The following is a 22,867-nucleotide window of genomic DNA, read 5'->3' as shown; positions in this document are numbered from 1 at the left end:
GTTGGTGGGAATGTAAATTGGTGCAGCCACTGTGGAGAACAGTAGAGATTCCTCAAAAAATTAAAAATAGAAATACCATGTGATCCAATAATCCCATCACTGGGTATTTACCCAAAGAAAAAAACACTAATTTGAAAAGGTATATGCATCCCTATGTTTATTGCAGGCTTATTTACAGTAGCCAAGATATAGAAGGTGTCCATCAAGAGATGAATGGATAAAGAAGATGAGGTTAAGTATGTGTATACATACACACACACACACACACACACAGTGGAATACTACTTACCATTTAAAGAGAATGAAATCTTGCCATTCACGACAACATGGATGGATAATACCTAGAGGGTATGATGCTAAGTGAAATAAGTCAGATAAACACAAATATATGATTTCACCTATATATGGAATCTTAAAACAAATGAACAAAGAAAACAAAAACAGGAAATAGACTCATAAATATGAAGAACAAACTAGTGGTTGCCAGAGGGAAGGGAGGGGGTGGGCAAGTTAAGTGAAGAGTATTAAGAGGTAGAAACTTCCAGTTACAAAATAAGTCACAGGGACAAAAAGTATAGCATAGGGAATATGGTCAATAATATTCTAATAATTTTGTATGGGGACAGATGGTCACTATATTTATCATGGTGAGCATTGCATAATGCATGGAATTGTTGAATCACTATGATGTACACCTAAAACTAATATAACATTTTATGTCAACTATACTTCAATTAAAAAAAAGACTTGAGATGTTAACTAGACTCACTGTGATGATCATTTTAGAATATGTACACATACCAAATGTACACCTGAAACTAAAATAATGTTACATGTTGATTATATTGCAATTTAAAAAAAGGCTGTTATTTCTTGTGATAAGCACGAAAACAAAACAACAAAAAAGAAAACTTTGCTGTGTGTTGAGTGGGGGTGATTTCTCCTTGACCACCAGTAAATGGGATATCAATAAAGAAGGGAATTCCACACAAAGACTTTGGTGTTGAATGCTGAGTTTACATTTTTATCTCAATTGACTTACAAATCAACCCTAGGCACCGATATTATTTATTTCCATTGTAAAAGTTAGGACCCATGAGCTCCATGAAGGCAAGGCCTGTATTATATAGTTCATTGGTATATCCTCACCAGTAGCACAATGCTGAAACAGAGTAGGCATCCTAAACCATTTGCTTAATGAATGAATCAGAATCAGAGATGAAGTATTCTGCTTAAGGTCACACCCAGTTAAGTGGTAAAGCAAGGCAGTGTCCCAAATCCATTTGGCTTCTAAACTAAATAAATGGCTTGATGCCAGGAGTTTCTCATTCAGCAGGTCTAGGCTGAGCCCAATTATTTGTATTTTTATTAAGCACCCCATTGGATCCTTTGACTCATTCAATTTTTGAACATGTATTTATTCAGCAAGTAACGTATGTCACTCATATTCTGGGTGCTGGGACTCCACCAGCAAACAAAACAGAGAAGAATCCCTGCCCTCACAGAGCTTAAGTGCTAATGGCACATCAGGCCAGTATGAGAAACTCTGCACTGCACCATGATGACAATGGGTTCTGTTTATTCAGTTAAAATTGGCATGCATGGGAGATTCCATTCATCCTTTCACCCATGTTTGTTATGGGAGCTAAGAGCAACCCGGGCAGTTGAAATTTAAAAGGTCCTCTTTTGATAAGGAGTCAGGACTTTTTGTGTGGGGAAATCTTTTATTCTGTGGGCTTGTTCGGCACCCCCTCATCCTCTTTGGAGCACCTGAAAATATCATGTCCCCCTTTCCTGTTGAGGACTGCTGGAGGGACTGAAGAAGGAATGCACTGCTGGTTGAGGAAAGCTCCAGGTGAGGCTCTGCCCATCATTAGAAGTCCTTTCAGAATGTAGAGATGACTTTTTGATACCCCCTTCTGAGGATCAAGCTCTATTTAATTACGTGGAGGTACTTTATCAAGACAATATTGTATTTTTAAAAAATTTTTTATTGTTATGTTAATCACCATACATTACATCATTAGTTTTTGATGTATTCTTCCATGATTCATTGTGTATAACACCCAGTGCTCCATGCAGAACGTGCCCTCTTTAATACCCATCACCAGGCTAACCCATCCTCCCACCCCCCTCCCCTCTAGAACCCTCAGTTTGTTTTTCAGAGTCCATCGTCTCTCATGGTTCGTCTCCCCCTCCGATTCCCCCCCTTCATTCTTCCCCTCCTGCTATCTTCTAAGACAATATTGTATTTTAATGATCTGTAAAGCTCCCATGGATCCCCATTTTAAATTTTTGAACTATTGCTTTGAAAGGTCTTGACTGCTATCATTGAACATGCATTGCCTCCCCCCACTTGAAAATGTGAATGGAAATTTCAAGCAGGTGAAGGAAGGGGGCAAACGACTCCCTTCGTTTTAAGTGTATGCTACTTTAAAAAACCTGTAGTTACTTATTCACTTAAATGAGTAACCTGCATAATTGTCATATTTTTAGTCCTTAAAAATCTGTTTTTGCAATGGAAATCTTCATGCAATCAGTATAATCAATTGCAAAATTAATAAGCTGGGGTGATCTTTAACACAGCTTTTTCTGCTTCAAGAAATGAGTGGAAAACTACCTCCATGTGTGGTTTAGACCTGAAAGTTTTAGTAACAAATTCTGAATTGTATGGCCTTACTTTGAAGTTGCTGATGACACTCATTTTTCTGTCATTTTCTTAAATGTTTTCTGTGCCAAACTCAGCATTTAAAATGGACAGAAGGTAGCAACTGAGGGAACCTCTTTGCGGGGTGGGGGCTGGGGGCGTTTGGGGGTTTCTGAAAGAACTTTGCATAAAATTTCTCTATTATTTAATCTCTATTTTAGAAAAATAGCAAAGCTAGTTCCATGTTCACAGAGACATGCAGGTACGTGGAAAATCAACTGTTCATCTCAAGATTTTCATCTTATTAGATAAGAGGTATGCTTCATTTGTTATAATATCAGGAACAAAATGTTAATGCAGGTGCTCTACAACAACATAGAAAGTTCAAATGGTTAAAGGCTGTGACATCCTATTTGTAATTTTAGAAAGTACTTAGTGGCGTTTGTGCTGGGTGGGGAGCAACTCATATTGCTCTAAGAAATGCATTTAGTTGCTGAAAAATGTCTCTGTTTAAACAGTTGCAATGTAACCACTGCCAACATGTCTTTGTTTAGTAGGTAATATCCAATTTATGTGATTGGCAATGTCACCAAAGAGGAGGCAAGGGAGATGTTTTTAGCCCTTCCTGGGTATTGTCTTGTGAATATTTAATTTCTTTTTTATTGCATGATATAAAATAAGCCAACTGTCCTTTATTGAATGCTCCTTAGTCTCATTCCTCTGAATTTTGCTATTCAGCTCTCATGTGCTATTGGAATGCCTACCCCTGAATCCGTCTAGATTGCTTGAAACCATCGTAGAGAAGCAAAGTCCAGTCCTTCCTGATAATCCACATGGAGTCTGAAATCAAAATCTGCACTAAATTTCATTTTATTTAGTTATTTTTTTAAACGATTTTATCTATCCATTAAGAGAGAGAAAGAGAGAAGGAGCACAAATGGGGTGAGGGGCAGAGGGAGAGGGAGGACAATCCCAAGCAGACTGTGCTGATCCTGGAGCCTTCTGTGGAGCTCGATCCCACGACCCTGAGATCATGACCTGAGCCAAAATCAAGAGTCGGATGCCCAAGCGACTGAGCTACCCAGGTACCCCTGCACTAAATTTTAGACATCTATATCTATAGTATACATAAACCTGGTCAAATTATGTAATATATTTTTAAAGGTCTTTTTTAATCCAAGTCACTAATGACGATGGTGTCCAAATGGATAGCACTATAATGTTGCTTTTAAAAAGTTTTGTTTACTTTTAGCCATTCTCTGAGAGTAATAAAACCAAACAGGTAGAGTATCTGTTCTTAATGAGCCCCATTTTGCTATACATAGCACAGAACTGCCTCCAGTTTAATTCAGTTAATGAAAAACAGGGTGTTGCATGGTGCATAAAGGCAAACTCAGAAGTAGTTTGCTATGGATAACCCAAATCAAAACTGGTTACATCTAGAAGAGAGTTGGTTTTGTGCTCACTTTGGCGGCACAAATATTAAAAGAGAGTTAGTTTTCACTTTGCTTGGTTTGGGAAAGAAAGAAAAAAATGTAATAAACCAAGCCTCCAGCTCTTTGCTAATATTGATATTAGAAAAGTGTTAATTACCTATGTAGAAATTTGCAATAAATATATATGTGGTTATAATATATTTTACATAGTTGAAATCTAATTTTGAATTATTTTTCTATTCAATGACAAATAAGAAACAGCAAATTAACGGACAGCACCGTTTAAAATCCAGTCTTGTGGATTTTTAAAAAATCTGTTCATACTACTGTAAATGCAAAAGTAAAAATAAGTTTTTTACTTTATAGTTTGTTTATTTCTTTAATGTCTTTGAAGGCATAATTGTTTTTTCATGAACAGCGAAGACACAGGACATAGTAAATTGTAACTGCTATGTAAAGACAGATATCCTCATTAACAACTAGCTGCTATAAAAATAAATTATACCACATGACTCAGGGAAGTTGTTAATAATTCTACTTTGTTTACATTATGCTTCGAAAGCAACACAGCTTAATGAGATCTGATATTAAGCTAACGGTATAGCTTGGAGTCAAATGTTTTCAAGCTCTGCCAAAACTGTAGGTAGATTCGATGTGGGTAGTTTTTACTGACAGTGTTTTCAAAAGAGGAAATGAATAAGGCCCTGCTTGGTACAGAAGTTATGCATTCATTACCTAAGAAAGAGTATTAAGTACATACAAATTACCGAGGTGCTTTGAAAGGGCACAAACAACATAATGGGGAAAAGTTCAAGAACTATGGAGGTATTTGTATTTAAGAACTATGAATAATAATAAAATTAATAATAAAAATCTACAGAAAGCCCATAATAACAAGTGACCAAGTATCCAAAAAATCATGTGGTCATGTTCTAAAGCAGGTTAGCAGTGTTCGGAATTGTAATTTTCTACAACATAAAATTTCTTCGTACTCCCTGAACTCTTTGCATGGATTAGTTTAAATGAAGTGGGCCATACTCAGTTTTTCATTCTTCATGATGCAGAAAAACATTAAACTTCTTAACCTTGGAATTGTCTGCATGATTTTTAAAATAAATGTGATATTCAAGTAGATAACATTCACTCTCATCCACCCTTTATTAAGGACATGACTGATTGTTAATGTGCCAGAGCAATTTCTCATGATCTTCATGAAAAATGCAAAAGTAAAAGTTACTGACTGTTATTTTAGTTGCCACAAACCTGTAAATGTCTCTAACATATAACATTTAATGAGTATAATCACCCCTGTATAGCAGGATATCTAAACAGCAGATTCTTTGTAGGTTTGGTTTTTAAAATTGACTTGGTATTATTTTCTCTCTCTCCTTTGGCTTTGAAAGGGACAAAAAAAAAAGAAAAGAAAAGAAAAGAAAAGAAAAAGAAAAAAGGCAGCAATCCCAAACACGCCACTTTGCCAAATTAATGAGAAGGCAAGATCTGTGAAATGCAGAAATTATCTGTTTTGTACCAATAGAACATATCAGCTATATGCACGCAGCTGCCACATTAAGCATCTGCACTTTTTCTAAGGGAAAGGTACAGCATGTGTCAGTACATTCAGGTTTACGTAAAAATAAATATGTTTCAAAATAAATAAGACAAGGGCAATGAGAAAAATATTCTGCAGAGCTTATTGCTAACTAGTGAGGAGATAACGGTGATGCTATTTTGTTCCTACATCTAGAAAGTGACAGAATTTCTAGGGGTGGAGAGAATGTACATAGTATAATTTAAATCAGATCTAGATCCAGAAAAGCACTACCTACCTTGAAGATGACACTATCAGATGAATATAAGCTGGCAAAATCTGGTGTTATAAGAGGTATGTGTATGTTATTAAGCCATATTATCTCCAAGTTTTTCTATGAAACTAATTCAAGTTAAAGGAACAAAAGGAAGTGAGTATTATGGTAGCCAGTCTATTAATTCCTATCTTGCTAATGATTATAAAAAGTCTCAGAGAAATAAATTCATAGGCTGTTTCTTCTATGTTATAAAGAACAGTGTCTGTTATGGTTTTTATTGCTGCCTAACAAATCACCCTGGTAGTTAATGGCTTAAAGCAACAACAATCATATTATTATCTCACAGTTTCTGTGGGTCACAAATTTGGAATGGGCTCAGTTAGGTGGATCTGGCCTGGGATTTTTTGCATGGTTATAATATCTATGGTCTGGAGCAGCTGGGGGCGGGTCAGCATCTCTCCCTATCTCTTTCTCTATCCTTCCACCTTTCTATTTATCATCTTCATACAGTGTCAGGACTCCTCTAAGTCCTCTACTGGTGGGCTAGTTTGGGATACTTTGCAGTATGGTGGCCTCAGGCCTGTCTGATCACATAATGGTGGCTCAGGACTCAGTCTAAGTGCTCCAACAAGACAAGTGGAAGATATAACATTTTTTCCAACCTAGGCTTGGTAGTCACTCAGACTTATTTTATTGGCTACATTTTATTGGTTATAAGGTAAGAGAATAATTAGATTCCACTTTTGAATATGGGAGTGGCAAGGTTTAGAAGATTTTGTGGGATCAAAGATACTGAGATGGCCATCTTTGGAAAATACTGCCACAGTGTCTTTTACTATGAAATGGTTATCTTTGCTAAATTGGTGATATTGTGAGTAAAAATGTAGTCTTTGCTAGTAGATGACTGAGGATGAATTATTATGGTAAAAAATAAAAATAAAAGAAACCTAGTAGTGTCTAGATATATCATGTGTTTTACTTATATTATTTGTTTATTATTTGTGATACTCCATTCCATGGAAATTCTAGTAGTTTCCCACACCATTTCTAGATCTCTGTTATTTCTTCAGATGCAGGTCTGCCAGAAGGTCTGGAATTGTATCTTTAGTTGAAACGGATTCACTTTTATTACAAAGATCCAGAAACGTGGGAATAACAAACTGAAGGCCATTTGGCTCAGGTAGGTGAGGAAAGAGGAGTAAATTGATGCAACATTGAATAGACAGAGGGGATGGGCTATTTTATGCTAGTCTGGTAATCTCTCTTGGTGTCACTTTCTCCCTCTATGAAATAGAGAAGAGCTCTTCTGACTTGCCTCACAGAACAATGGTGAAGCTAAGCTAAGAAAAGTATTTGGGAAACAATTTTCAAATACATGGATCTATTTGGATGCCAACTGGGAGATTAATTACTGGATTGGCTTGTCTACAAGTCTATGGCAGGGCTTTTGTCTTTGGAAGATGAGACCATAGACCTATCACCCAGACATTTGCTTTGAATGTTTTTTTTTTCTCTAGTGAGGATTGATTTCCCCTAAGGCACCCACATTCCTATCTGGTCTTCCTCTCCAACAGTGGGATGTACTTGCTTGGTGGTTGGCAGGGTAGGCTAAACCCCTACTAAGAGAAATAAAATACACTGATTTTTATGACACTGGTCTATTAACAGCAAATTTTAACCAAATGAGAAAAAGGAGTCTGATCACAAAGGTCTGTAAAACCTTCCAGTCAAATGCCTAACAAAATCTCATATAAACACTTGAGAATCTACAGTACATAGGCACTCCCACACTTGAAAGCAGAAGTGAGAATGTGGAAGTGTAAAGTGTAAGTTTTAGTCTCCAGGCATCAGTAGCTTACCTTAAAAAGGTAGCCCAAAAGGACAAAGATTGTTTCACTACTTGGGAGTCAGAGAAAACTCATCCTCTGTAAAAGGATTTGGTGGTTCCCAGTGAAAGGGCCAGCTCACTGATTTCATAGTACTATAGAAAATTTGAGTTGGAAGCCATCTCTTCAAAATCATTTGGCTTGACAAACTGAAGCTCTTTTGAACATGATCTTTTGAGATAAACATCTCTCCCAAATCCCAAATCTTTGGGATACATAAAGTATATTTATTGCAAGGCCTCAGAGTCCTGTTGTGGGTTGTAGTCAGCTGTATGTTGTAAGGATAGGATAGGTGTTTCTTCTTGATGTTTAGATGAAGATGACCATTTATCTTTGACACTCTCATCCACCTTCCCATTCCTATTAAGATACCGGGAAGGAATCAAACTCCAACTGATCTTTAAAAAGCAGATTAGAAATACAGCAATTATTGCCTGGATAAGAAGATAAGAAATGTTTCTAACAATCAAGTCAAATTATTTACTTGCAAGAGGCTCACCTGTATGGCAAGCACAGCTTGATGCTTTTGTAAAGTCCTCTAACTCTCTTCTAAAAGAAGCCGTATTTAAAGCAATCATCCATTTATACCATTTATACCGGCAGATAACTGCACACCAAGCAACACTTTGTACTTCTCTGAGAAAATTTGAAAGAAACAGATTTTCCTAAAATGGGATTTCAGTGATATTTTGGGTTAAACACAGTGCTTCTATTGTTTCTGTAATTTAGAGTCTTTACTACCAGTGAGCAAAGACAAGCAATGATTCCAGAGACTTTCATAAGGCAGATAATATAGATGGTATTTCACACTCTTGCATGTTCTTAGTAAATATCTATTGGGTTAATTAGTCTTGGAAAGAATTTCAACTCTGTGTACTACATTGTTGAAAACTGGGCATAAGGACAAGCAAGCCACACCTTGAATAAATAATATTTCATGGATTCAAGATGCATCAAGGAGGCATAATCCCAGACTTAAAGACTGAGTTGCTCTGGATAGAAAATTGATATAAAATGTAGGATTTTGAAACCAAAAATCTGTCTGACTTTATTTAGTGATTGTTTATTGTGGTTTTTCAATGGGAGCTCTGTATAAACAGATTAACTTTGTTTTCTAAGGGTTTCCAAAGAGCCTGGAAACTAAGAATTAAGTATTACTTCTCCCCATTCCTCAAAAACCGGCAAGCTCTTCCCCAAGCTCAACACCTGTTGTTTGAAAATCTACCACAGTGGCCTTCATCTTCTATGCCAAGAGATGTGAAGATGCCCAGAGGTCCCTCAGATGTTTGAGCTACTGAGTCTTGTGGGGGGACCAGGAAGGGGAGGGGAAATGGTTCTGGAATTCCAAAAGTCACTGCTGGATTGAAATAATGAAAATTACCCACATGTTGAAAAAAACTCAGATGTGATTACTGGAAAATCTGGCAATCAGACCAAGAACCAACTGTGCCTAAAGTTTAATTTATACTTTAAAAAAGAGAGAAAGAGAGAGATAGAGAGAGAAAAGGAAGGTGTGCCAGGGTGAGAGAGAAATAATTATTATGATCCTTAGTCTTCCAGCTACCACAATCAACAAGTTCAAACACAAAATGGAAGAAATATTTACTTCTACCAAAGGGGATCAAGTGTGAACTATCACTTACCCAAGCACTCATTTCTGAAAACAAATCTGAGAACTTATCTTGAGTGATTAAAGAAAGTCGGAGTTAGAGCAATTTTTTTTTTTATAACAAAGGAAGAGTATGATACATATTTGAATTATCTTTCAAGGCACCTACTGTGTCTGATAACCATTTCCTTACAACTATTTTATTCTAAGGACAGCTTTTCTTTCTAAAATACCTCTCCCCACTCTTCCTTCAAAGGTGCTACAGCTCTGTGGTGATGGTAACATGATTATATGTGTAAAAAGATGCACTTTTTGCATAAAATAAACTGGACAAATACATGTCATGAATCTGCTTTGTAATCTTTTTACTCTGGTTTATTTACTAGGTGACCTAGAGGCATCATGGGGTAGTACCCATGGGTAGAGCCCATTGGGTTTGGAGGCTCAGTCACACGGTGGCCCCAGGTGTCTGATCTTGGTAAGTTTTCCTGTATTTATTTCTTCACCTAGTAAGCAAATATAGGCATGGGCAAAGTGACAGGCTCTGCATATACATTGTAGTTACAGAGATTGACATCTTACCCTCACAGAATTTTTAGGCAATTTCACTTCAGTATGCTCTGTTCCAGAACAGAAGCCTGATCTGGGGGCTCCCAGGAAGGCACACTAAGTTAGTACAGAGTGTGGGATGGGATGAGGAGGGGAGGTCAGGGACTACTCATCAGAAGATGTTAAGACTGAGAGGCTCAAGTAGGAGTTAGCTTCTTAGTGAAGAGCAGGGAGACATCGTGGAAAGAGAATTTTGGACAAAGACAACAGTATATGTGAAGACCCAAAGGCACTTGATCTGCAAATACTTTCTGGGTGGTCTTCTAGGTCAATAGATGTGTTTGAAGAAGAAAGATGCAAAGTTTTTTCTAGAACTAGAATTTTTGGAGGCAAATTACAGAGATGAGAAACTTATGACTAGTATCTGTTGTAGTTATCACTTTGTTCTCATTCAGCTTTCCTCTTTTTAGTCCAAAGCCTTCACGGAAAAGTACACAGGTGAAAGCCTAAGGCTTTGCTTAGAGTGACAAGTGGGAACTTCTCAGATTACACCAGCACCCCTGAAGGTATAAGGATGCACACACAGCCTTCTGCAATGTCTGATGCATCTTCCAAAATAAACACATATTTAGGAGTGATGCTTCTAAAATTTTAATTTGCATAAAAATCACCTGGGGGTTTTGTTAGAATACAGATTCTGATTCAGTAGTTCTGGGTGGGCCTGAGATCCTCTACTTAATGCTCCCAGTGATGTTGATCCCTCTGATCTGGGGACCTCACTTTAAATAACAAGGTCTTAAAGCACTTAAGGAAGGTCCAATGGACATCAATGTCCTGTAAGTTTCAGTATTTTGAATCATGTACTTTAAAAATATATTCTCTCATTCTCTTTCCCTCTCTGTCTCTCTCTCTCTGTCTCTCTCTCTCTCTCTCTCACACACACACACACACACACACGGATGTACATACTTTAAGTTCATCCTGCTGACGATACATTAATGTACAACAACTGAGCAACTAATAGAGTATGTAACAACTATTATGGTTATTACTATCAGTCTACAAATAGGTTAAAGATATATCTTGTCCACCAACACCCTTTCTAGTATTTGTGCACTTTTCTTTTTGTTATGTTTGAGTGTGACAGTGAAATATCAGAGCAGAACACTTAAATATATGTTGTCTCCAAAATCTAAGAAAGTCCACTTGGTGTTGTACCTTTCTCTTCATGAGGGGAGGATCAAGGTCTATCAGTATGTTTTTTTCTTTAGAAGAAATACCCTGAAATGATCTAGGACAGTGGACTCATAGAAACCTCCCCATGGGATGGAACCCTGAACTTCCATAGGTTTATTTCCCTCTCTCTGGCACACATGTCTCATTAAAGCATTTGAGGTGCTTGCTTTTTTCCACTCATAAGATCCATGTAGTATAATGTCATCAGATACTGGGCTAGGGTGGTGTTCTCTGGGATACCAATTCAATTAAAGCCCCTGCAAGAATGATTTAGAGATATCTATGGATTTAAAGCTATCACCCTTGCCTGTGTTTGTCTAAATATCCCACCCCAAACATCAGAGCCCCACTCCTTCCCAACTAGTCTCCCATCTTAGCAAACGAGACCTGGTGGCCTGGTTTATTTAAATGAAATAGCAATTTCAACTCTTATAATCAAGCCTTGGCCTGATTCTCAGCCATGTCTGCCATGCCCCTACATGAGATAAGAAAATAAGGCACCACAGAGGCTTTCTGGTTCTCCACCAGTGCTTTGGGTTGGAAAATCAAGACTTTATGCTTATCTTCTTCTTTATATACACTATCCAGAGCAGTCCTAAGTAGCCATTCCACCTCATCATCTCAGTAATCACTACAGTCATTTTAGCAATTAAGTGCCACAGCCACTTTATCTGCCAGTTCCTTGATCACTACCTTCACTCAATGCTACCACTGGTGATAATCTGAGTGACCACGATGCCACTGTATGTTATGGATTCCCAAAGCTTTCTATCCCTCTGGCCTTCTGTGCACTCTTCACATAGGAGCAACTCAATCTCAGAATCCAATTTTGATGATCTATTTGTCATGCCCCATACCTGGTACCCATTACTGCCTCACTCAGAGTCCCAGCAGCAAGTATGGCATGCTCAGAAGGCATAATGATAATTTAAAACAGGACTAACCCAGTTGTCTTCAGAGATGCTTGTCAATATGTGATGGCTCAAAAGAACCTATACTCTTTTATTAACTATATAGTATTATCCTGCACAAGTAATTTTTATAAATCATCTAGAATTCACTTTTGCATATCATACAGATTTTTCACCACAGAATAAGCCAGTCTGCCATCAACCTGACATTGCTTCTGTACTGATTTGTAATGCCACCTTTATCATATATCAAATTCCCATATATGCAGATGTTTGTTTCTAGGCTCTGTATTTTAATCCATTGGTCTATTTATCTGTTGTTTTTATTATTCTGGCTGTGTAGTGTGCCTGAATATCTGGTAGGCAATTCATCCATGTACATGTCAGATTCAGTTTATTAAGTCCTTCAAATAATCCAGCATGCTTAACTACCAACAGATGATTTTAAACTGCCACCTAGGGAAGGTGAATCTGGAGTTATCTTCAGGACTTCTGTTTTGCTAAGCAAGGTGTACAAGTCAAAGATAAGCTGAATTACTCATTTGTCACATGTGATTTTCCTTCTCTACCCTTTTCCACACAGTGCTCCATCTCTCCTCTCAATAAATATTGACTATGGACTGAATTATTCCCCATCTCTACCAAATTCATATGTTGAAGTCCTAACCCTCAGGACCTCAGAATGTGTTATATATGGAGATAGGGTCTTTAAAAAGGTAATTAAGTTAAAATGATGTCATTAAGGTGGGTTTTAGTTCAATATTATGGTATCCTTATAAGAAGAGTAACTTTTATTTTTTTAAGAGATTTTATTTATGTATTTGAGAGTGAGAGAGAGAGAGATAGCATGAGCAGGGGGGAGGGACAGAGGGAGAGAGAAAAGCAGACTTCCCCGCTGAGCAGGGAGCCCAACGCGGGGCTGGATCCCCGGACCTTGGGATCATGACCTGAGCCGAAGGCAGATGCTCAACCGATTGAGCCACCCAGGTGCCCCAGAAGAGTAACTTTATACACAGAGATGTACAGAAGGAAGACCACATGAAGACACAAGGCGATGTCAGCCTTCTTTGAGCAAAGGAAAGAGACCTCAAAAGAAACCAACCCTGCTGACACCTTGATTTTGGACTTCTAGTCTCTAGAACTGTGAGAATATAAATTTCTGTTTTTTAATTCACTTAGTCTGTGGTACTTTGTTACGGCAGGCCTAGCAAACTAATGTAATTAGATATTGAAAGAATATTGATTTAAAGGAGTGTAACCAACGTTAGTTAGCCTGGTTCTCTTACCCTGTCTAAATCTATGGCTCTAGTTTTGGCCATTTTTTTTCTGAGAAATAGACCTGCTCTCAACTGTATTTTTGCCATTCCTCCATATCTATCTGGCACCTGGAGCTCAAATGCTCCAAATCTAGGTCATGATATTTTTCTTCAATTCTGCTAGTCTCTGGTAGTCTCTATCTTACATAATGGCTATAGAGAAGCCTAGGAGTCACTCTAGACATCTGCTCCCACCCTTCTATGCATCATTTTGAATACACCTCAAGAAAGTTAGTTTATTCTGATCATTTCAATCTTGGAAATGTTTCTTTTCCCTGACCTCGTCCCATCCCAGTTACCACTGTGCTGGGTCAGGCCTTCATTATTTTTTGACATTGATCTCCCCAAATCCATTCTCTCTGTATCTCAATGGAGATGTCCCAATATCTGTCCCAATTAACCCTTTCATGATTCCATTATTTAAGTGAAAAAAGTTCTAAAGTCCTTAGCAAGGCATTCAAGACCTTTTATAATCTGGACCAATTTACCAGTTAAACTTATTACCACATCTCCCTCTTGCCAAGTACCTTTTACTCCTGCCACACCAATCTATTTATGCTTCCTCCAATACAAAACATAGTCTCACAGCTTCATGTTTTTGGTCATGTTAACCTCTGCCTTCAGTGCCTTTCACCCCCTATTTTATTGTTAAAACTCCACACATTCTTGAGGCCCACATAAACTGGCATTTTCTTCAGGAAACTGTCCTTGGTACTCGCAGTTGTGAGTGACAGTTTCATGCTTCACACTCCCAGTAGTACTTTTTGAATCCCACTTCTTTCATATTTATCACATTTTATTTTAGTTTGGAATCTTTGTCCTTCTCCAAGAGGTGGTAAGCTCTGTGAAGACAGGGGCAATATTTTGCCCATTTTTCTATACCCACCCAATACACAGTATAGAGCTTTGTACATTAAAGATGATCTACAAATATCTGAATGAATAAAGAGAGTTTGCCAGGTATCAGTCTATAAAAGTTTTGAATTTGGAAACATGTCGCCATTTAATTACTTTATAGAAAATGTGGCTTACTCATTCACAGACCCAAAATATTAAAGGGCTCATTTCTTTTTCGGCTATAAAGTACTCCTCTTAGAAAATATAATGAAAAATGAAGTGCAAATTAATCAGAGAAGGGAAAATTAAATTTTCCTTGAAATGTCCTCAGAATTAAAATTCAGAGAAACCATTCAGAAGGCAAAAATGTGATTGCACGTGCCAAAATCTAAGATATTTTTAGTAATATTTATGGTGATTGACAATCTTCCTAGGACTTGGACACAGACTATGGAAGTAGTAGGACCACTTTGTCTGAATCTAGAGGAAGAGCTATTTGGAAGTGAAAGTGGCCTTACAATTTGAGACACTATTTAGAAAAGCATATAGCATTTGAAAAGTGGCCAACACTAAATAGACTGAAACCTTTCATTATCTTTACCCTTTTCTCCAATTATTTTTGAAAGCAAGTCTGGTGTAAGTACCATTTACTGCTCGGACATGATACTGTGGAGTCATGGCCTAACCCATTAAACACTCCCAAGTTGTGGGATCCTTATGCCTTAGATTTTGTTGTTGTATTGTTATTTCTTGCTTTTTTTGTTTCTGATCCCACCTCTTATTGTAGAGTCCAATTACGGTTGGAGAAAACAGGGGCTGTTTTAATTTAAATATCTTATATGACTATAGTGTTTGCTTTTTTAAGGACTCCCCAGTGATGCCTACAGATTCCTGGATCTTCAGAGTCCAAGATTTGAAGAATGTTGATTTAATAACTTAATTCAATTTTATGGAGGAAACATAATATTTATTTTGCTCTGACAGCATGAGGTCTGAATATCTCCAATTCTTAGTAGTTGGTAAGGCAACTCTTCACTAGATTTCTTGAATCTCAAAAAGGAGAATCTCTTTTAAATGAAGTCCAACCAGAAAATTTCACAGGAGAAGGTAAAATATTGGACATCCTCTACTTACTCAGGTATAATGCTCTCTGTAGATGTGGATTCCATTTCTTCACCTGAGTTTATATTAACTGTAGAATGAATAAGGAAATTCTTGATGAGAGAAAATTCAAATAATGCTATAATCTCAGAGGATCCTCATAATAGCCCTATGGGGTAGATATTATTGGGTAAAAACCATGTGAAATTGCCATTTGTATAAGTTAAAAATGGTTGACACCTGCAATTTCACATGGTTTAAACTTTCTTATTAATATCTCCATTTCACAGATGAAAAGCCTGATGTGTAGAGGTCAAGTTATGTATCACATAGCTATTAAGTTGCAAAGCCAGACCCAGGACCGAGAAACCTAGGTATGTCTGCCTCCAGAGCCTTGTTCTCCTCCAGGATGTACCGCCAGGTAAGGAATGCAATTTGACTAAGAGAGAAAGATGCATACCTCACCCTCTGGCCCCACTCATTGACACAGCAGACAGATGGGCAGCATTTCTTTGTTGTAGTTATATTTATGACTCATAAAGACAAATCCGTACTTGTGCAAGTATATTCATTCTAGTTTCCTCCCCTATGAGCTTTAGCTATGTTAAATAAACAATGGTGTTACAGCTCTTGATCCATGGGGATGAAATTGCTTAAGATATGGATGGCAATGGTTTTGAAATATATAATAACCGAGGCAGTGACTGGCTGGAAGGCTCTCATACTGCCCTTGTGTTGTCTCATAGTTTTTCCTCTTATATTATAAACTGCTTAAGCACAGCTACCCTTTTCCCTTTGAGACTCCTCAGTCAGCCTAAATAAATGATTACTGACCCTTAGGACAATGGTATCAGGCTGGAAATGGTGGTGGCCCAACTATAGACAAAAATATTGCTGCCTAGATAGAGCAGCTCAATGAAAAAGTTATATGTACATATTCTTGCTTTGAGTAAGGTCCACTGTATATTTCATTTCACTAGTTTTGCTTTCCTTTTTGGAGGGTTGCTTTTAATTCCTTTCTCTTTTAGTTTGGCAGCTTTGTAGCTACAGTCAATCCTCTCGACTCTTGCCTCAGGCCTACCAGAATAAGGGCAATTGATTTATGTATCAAAAGTCTGATAGTATATAGAAGGTCATTCATCGAGAACTGAGGGGCCTGTTTAAATAGTGGTGGTCATGCAAATTAGTATGATTGCTGGCCCAGGTCCTGAAAGAAATTAAGTTGAATTGAATAGAAACCAAGCTATGAGAAAGTTTGATTTTAAATAAGGTTTGAAAGTATACATTTTCACCCTGGTACCATGTCACTATCATGAATTCTACCAGTTGGATGAAATTAATAAATGCGTATAATAGGGCTATAGAGATTGGCTGGGGATGAGTTTCTGGTAATAGCACTGTTGGCAGAGAGATAGAAGTTTTCAATTTTATCTTCACTGTTTTTTTTTTTAGACAACATGAATTGATTTTGAGATATACCTTTATTTTATTTTTTAATGCTCTCATACCTGCTTCCCTCATCCCATAATGAAGCCTGAGACCAAGAGAAGGAACAACAGATGGAAGCTTTCTCTAGGGCCAGGATTCCTTTGACTTTGAGTCTCTGTGCTAGTATCACCAATTTTGTTTTCTTCTTTTAATTGAAATATATTTTAAAAAGTTTTTTTTAAGATTTATTTTATTTATTTTAGAGAGAGCTAGAGAGCAGGGGGAGGAGCAGAGGGAAAAGGAAAGAGAGAATCCTCGAGCAGACTCCCCACTGAGGACAGAGCCAGACACGGGGCTCGATCCCAGGACCCCGAGATCATGACCTGAGCCGAAATCAAGAGTCAGACGCTTAACCAACGGAGCCACCCAGGCACCCCTAATTGAAATATATCTAACATATTGTTGACAATTTGACAAATTTACATTGTGTAAATTTAAGGTGTACAACATGTTGACTTGATATATTTATATATTGTAATATGATTGCCATTGCAGTGTTAGTTGGCACTTCCATTAGGTCACATAACCATTCTTTCTAAGATTTTATTTATTTATTTTAGAGAGAGAGAGAGCGTGTGTGTGGGGGGAAGATCAGAGGGGGAGGGAGAGGAAGGGGGAAAGAATCTCTAAGCAGACTCCACTTCAAGTGTGGAGTCTGACATGGGGCTCAATCCTACAACCCTGAGATCACGACCTAAGCCGAAACCAGAAGTCAGACACCCAACCAACCGAGCCACCCAGGCACCCCACCCCCATTATTTCTTTTTCTGTGGAGGGAATAATTACAATCTCGTCTCTTAGTAAGTTTGATGATTATAATACAATATTGTTGTCTATTTTCACTATACTATACTTGGATCTCCAGGACTTATTTATCTACTACTTTTAAGTTGTGAATAGAATTATTTTTAAAGGTGCTGTGGATTGTTTCCCTTCAAACTGGCCTTTCTCTGCCTTTGGCTGTTCTGCCCCACCTTTTCCAACAATGGACACCTTGGGCAATTGACAGGGCAAAGCTCCAGAAGTTCTGGACTTGTGCTGTGAATAACAGGAAGTGGTGCAAGATACCTTTGGCTAATTCCTCTGAAGTCCCACCCCCTTCATTGATTTCCTTGTCCTATTTCTACTTGGCAGTCACTGCCTGGCATCTCAAAGAGATGGTAACTTGCTTTAGTGTGACTTCCCTAAGTCCCAGAGTCATGGTATTATTAAACTCTCAGGATTCTACTTCCATTTATATAAAATCTTTGTTCTCACACTTAGGATGAAATTCATAAATAACATGAAGACAATCTCTATGTTGAATCAGGTATGGAGGATGTGAAAAAAAGACACAAAGCTCTTACTGGATGCATGTCTTCCTTAGATTGATTTTTAAATTCTGAAATATACACAGAAGAGTGTATACAGTATAAATGTACAGTAAAAATCACAAAATGAACAGCAATGTACCTACACCCTGCTTGAGAAATAGAACAATATCTTTGAATTTTCTTATGTCGTGGGTTCTTTCTCAATCCCACGATCTCTTGCCTTTCAGAGGCAACCACTATCCTGAATATTGTGTTATTAATTTCCTTGCTTTTCTTTATGGTTCTACCACATACGTATGTATCCTTAAATAAGAAATCACTTAATTTTGTGAGCTTCTGAACTCTATATAAGCTGAATCAATATATGTATGCTTCCGTGACTTGCTTTTATGCTTTTTTTTTTTTTTTCGCTTTTTTTCTTAACATTGTGGTTTTGAGATTAATCCGTGTTGTTGTATATAGAGTTTCATCTATTTTTATTGTTATACAGTGTTCTACTGTTTGACTTCAATTTTTATATTCATTCTCCTGTTGATGGATATCTGGGTTGTTAAATTGCATATTAATACTACATTAAGATATTAAATAGAAATATCTGAACCAAATATTTTCAAATTGCTTAGTCAGATTTCCGTTCTGCCTGAAATGGCTATATGCAATTCCTAGTCAAGACTTTTTAACTATAATCTCTTAAAATTCTTGATAATCATCATCAACAAAAAACTTCATCATACATTTGGGAATAGAGACTTTCTAACCATTTTTACAAGAATATTATTTTAAGAATCTGCTAGCTTTCATTTTCTTTCATTAACAAATGTAATATTGGAGTTCTTGTTATTTTGTGGCAGTTACAGAAGGAATTCTAATTCAGTTGAGCTTTTCTTTAATTTGTAGATTGCTCAGGTATTATCATACTATCACTTTGAAAGGATACTAGTGATGTGTTGCTAAAAGACACATCAGCCACAGACATATAGAAATATCCTCTGTAGTGAGTTGAATAAGTGTCCCCCCCAAAATTCATGCCTATCAGGGATCTCATTATGTGAACTTGTTTGGAAACAAGGTCTTTGTAGATGTAATTAATTAAGATGAGGTCATCCTGGATTATTTTGGGCTTTAGTAAAACCAATGACTGGTGTCCTGATGAGAAGAGAGGATACAGAGAGACACACACACATACAGACACACAGAAAAAGACACGTGGTTACAGAGGCAGAGATCAGAGTGATGCAGTTACAAGCTGAAGTATGCTAAGGATTGCAAGGAGTCATCAGAAGCCTAGAAGAGGCAAAGAAGGATTCTTTCCTAGAGGCTTCTGAGGGAGGTGACCCTGCCAACACTTTGATTTCAGACTTCTAGGCTCTAGAACTGTGAGAGAATAAATTTCTGTTGTTTTAAGCCACCTAGTTTGTGGTAATTTTTAAAAAAGATTTTATTTATGTATTTTAGTGAGAGAGAGAGATAGAGTGCAGATGGGGCTGGGGCAGAAGGGGAGGAAGAGGGACAAGCAGACTCCACACTGAGGGTGGAGCCAGATGCGGGTCTCTGTCCCACCACCCTGAGATCACAGCCTGAGCGGAAACCAAGAGTCAGCCGCCCATCGGACTGAGCCACCCAGCCGCCTCTGTGATAATTTGTGGCAGCCCTGGGAAACTAAAATACCCTCTGTGAATGAAGATGGATGAGAGGTACTTCATGGAGTTTTGTCTTCTAGGAGACCCAGCTTGGATTCCTGGCTTCCATACTCTCAAGAAGCTGCATCTTTGTTTGTATGCCATGCTCCTTAGGCACCAGGATTCTGACCTCCAACAGCTCCACAGGTTGAACTGCTGTCTGCAGTGGTCCATCTGCAGTTGGCTAATGGAATGGATGTCTTGGGCTATATTCAGTGAGTCCAGGCAGTGGTGAGGGCAGGATGACATTTCTAGGGCCCATTTTCTGCAAGGACTCTGAGGCCACCTCCCACTGTGCCTGAGCAGTCCTCATGGGTGTGATTAGCCTGGTGGGAGTTCTGGCTGCCCCAGGTCCAGCTGATCACCCCCAGGGCTGACAGGATCCTCACACTGGTTAGGAAGCTCAGCTGTCATCCAGCAGACCTCAGATGTAACTGTAGAACAAAAGTTACCTCCAGTGCTTGTTTACCTCCCTGGATTCTTGTTTTCTTGTTTCTGGCCTCTGAAGAAACCCCTTACTTCTTAACAGCTTTGCTACAGATTTTAAACATTTTAAATATTTTATCCAACATAGTAACTTGCTTTCTATGAACATCTAGTCTATCATTTGGGGGGAAATAGAGCAAAGCTGACTTTTCTTTTATTACAATCTAGGTCTTCATGTGTTGTTGTCCCCAGTTGTAGTATGTTGGTATGTCCTGCTTGTGAAATCTGCTTGTGGAAGCATAGGAAGCTTATACCCTTGACTTATCATAACCTTATAATGACCACACTTTCAGAATCTTAAATCAGAATATATGATCTGAGAAATATGACTATGTATTTATGACAAAAGGATAGAATCTTTGAAATTTAAACTCTTATGGAACACTTCTGTGTACTTATTGGCCATACAATAATTGCTCAATAAATGTTAGCTATCGCTGGTATTATTACTGTTGTTGTTGTTACCTGTGCCAGGACAGCTTTAGGTAAAACTAGTAGGAAAAAAAAAAAGGTTAGTCTGTCATCCTCTCCTTCTCTTGTTATGTGGCATCCCCTCTCTCTTAGGCCACTGAGCCTCCCAGTGAGATCTAATTCCTGGTACTGTCCATCTGGCAATGACCAGGGTCTGTACTTTCATCTTTCTCCTTCCCCTTCATCCTATTCTGGTTAAAATATAACTGGGCATGCCTCATGGCCACTAGGTCTCTTTTCTTCTAAACTAATCTGAAATCAATAAGAGCCCAGCCTACTTAATGCTAACTGACCATGCAGTACTTAAATTTAACAGTGGTCGTGAGTGTTCCAATTAAGGGAGTGTTTAACGTGACAGTTATATTGAAATAATAAGGCCCTGGCACTGTGCATTTGTAGGCAGGAAAACTTGGTATCATGGAGGCATAATCCACAGAAGATGAGCAAAGATGAGAAAGGCTATGGAAAGGTGAATATATGTTATTATTTCCATTTCACAGATGAGAAAACTGTTGCTTAAAAGGACATGTTTAATTTGTCTTAGGCTACAAAGATATTCAGTAGGAAGGATTTGCATCAGTTCTCTCTAAATACAGAGCCTCAGCTCTTACACACAAAGCTAATGAGCATAAATTAGTAAGTAAGGTGTGCATGGGAACTCAGCACAATAGGAGAAAAAAGAGTAATAGCAGCAGTTAAGACAGAGAGCCTTAAACAATAGAAAATGGGCTTCCAGAAATTCAGAGGGTGTTTAAGAAGCTGTTTATTAATATGCTATTAGCAAATAATGTCTTACTATGTAAGGGCAACTGTGAAACCCAAGAATGATATAAAAGAGGCCCAGTGTCACCATTGCCACCTTCAGCCCAGCCACAGGGGCCTGGAAGAATTTAGTTGTCCTTGCAAGGAGCTATTAATGGTTACCTAAGGATCACATTCTACTGAAGAAACCTCTGTATTGTAATCTGTTAGCTGTTCATGTTCATTCTTTAATTCAATAGTCACCTATAGGTAAGTCAGCATACTAGATACTATTAGGAATCCAAAGACAATAGAACTGACTTAAACCTAGTAGTAGACTATATAGTACATAAATCAGATAAGTATCTGGTAATCTTGTTTATACTTTACCCATAACATCATTCTGTGTATTAATTTCTTTGAACATAAATTTTCTTAAAAAAGAATTCCTTTCCACTGTTGTTAAAGGAGAGACATCTGTATCTGGCTGTATCTGATCATAATGTCTAAGTTTGGGATAACTCATGAATTAATTTACCAGTTACAAAGATATCTGTAACAGGGAATGCCCCTGCTTTAAGCATAATCAGGTAACCTAATTTCATGTAGGCAGCTTCCCTTTTTTGTTTGTAGAGAATGTAGGTGTTGGTTCCTTGTATTCCTTTTGAATGTTATTTCAAAAGCTATTTGTATGCACCACTGGGTGCTCCATTATTCAGGTGCTTTAGCCATAAAAAGCAAAGTTGTCACTAACCTTACAGATACTGGGGGCTGTTGTGACTCTGCTTTTCTGAACCTGAGGAGCCAATTTGATTACAGAAGGGAATCTAAAGGCTCCACTTCTCTACTCTCCTATCCCTCATCACAGCTGATCAAAGTCCTTTCTGCTGTACAATTTATCAACAGGGGTACTGGTTTGCATGAAGTTGTTCAGTGAATGATTAAGAGGTCAGTCTCTGAAATTCAAGTCCTGGCTTTGCAACACACTAGCTGTGTTACCGTGATAGGTTATGTCACCTCTTTAAGCCTTTTGTTTTCCTTTTGTATGAAAGAGGGTGCAATGGTATGTCTTAAAGGATTAGAGAAAATATTAAATAGGATAATGCATGAAGGGTGATTAAATATATTATCTGGCATTAGTTTTGTGTTAAATAAATGTTGATAAATAAAAGCTGTGACCCGTGTGGTCCAGTTTTATTAAGCAGTATAGCAATCTGAGGCTAGAAATGTACAAAAATCTAATATGCTCCGTTTCTTTACTTATATTTGATAAGCTCCTTGAAGAGGACACATAGCCTTTAGCAACACTTCTTAAACCCCCTTTTCTCTAACACCCACTCTGAGTTACTTGAC

The 22,867-nt window shown here is 37.8% G+C and overlaps 2 long non-coding RNA genes across 2 annotated transcripts in view; one reads left to right on the top strand and one right to left on the bottom strand.

Moving 5' to 3' along the window:
• LOC118526020 (uncharacterized) overlaps window positions 1–22,867 on the bottom strand; it is a 186,298-nt gene that overhangs the window by 30,076 nt on the left and 133,355 nt on the right. The window lies entirely within an intron of this gene.
• LOC144379663 (uncharacterized) overlaps window positions 6,960–22,867 on the top strand; it is a 48,673-nt gene continuing 32,765 nt past the window's right edge. Inside the window, exons 1-2 of the long non-coding RNA XR_013442991.1 lie at window positions 6,960–7,071; window positions 9,773–9,864. This is a non-coding gene — a long non-coding RNA (uncharacterized LOC144379663). The remainder of the gene's footprint in view (window positions 7,072–9,772; window positions 9,865–22,867) is intronic.

This window comes from Halichoerus grypus, chromosome 12 (genome assembly GCF_964656455.1).
Source record: "Halichoerus grypus chromosome 12, mHalGry1.hap1.1, whole genome shotgun sequence".
Classification (NCBI taxonomy): Eukaryota; Metazoa; Chordata; class Mammalia; order Carnivora; family Phocidae; genus Halichoerus; species Halichoerus grypus.
This window is presented reverse-complemented; position numbering and strand designations above follow the sequence as displayed.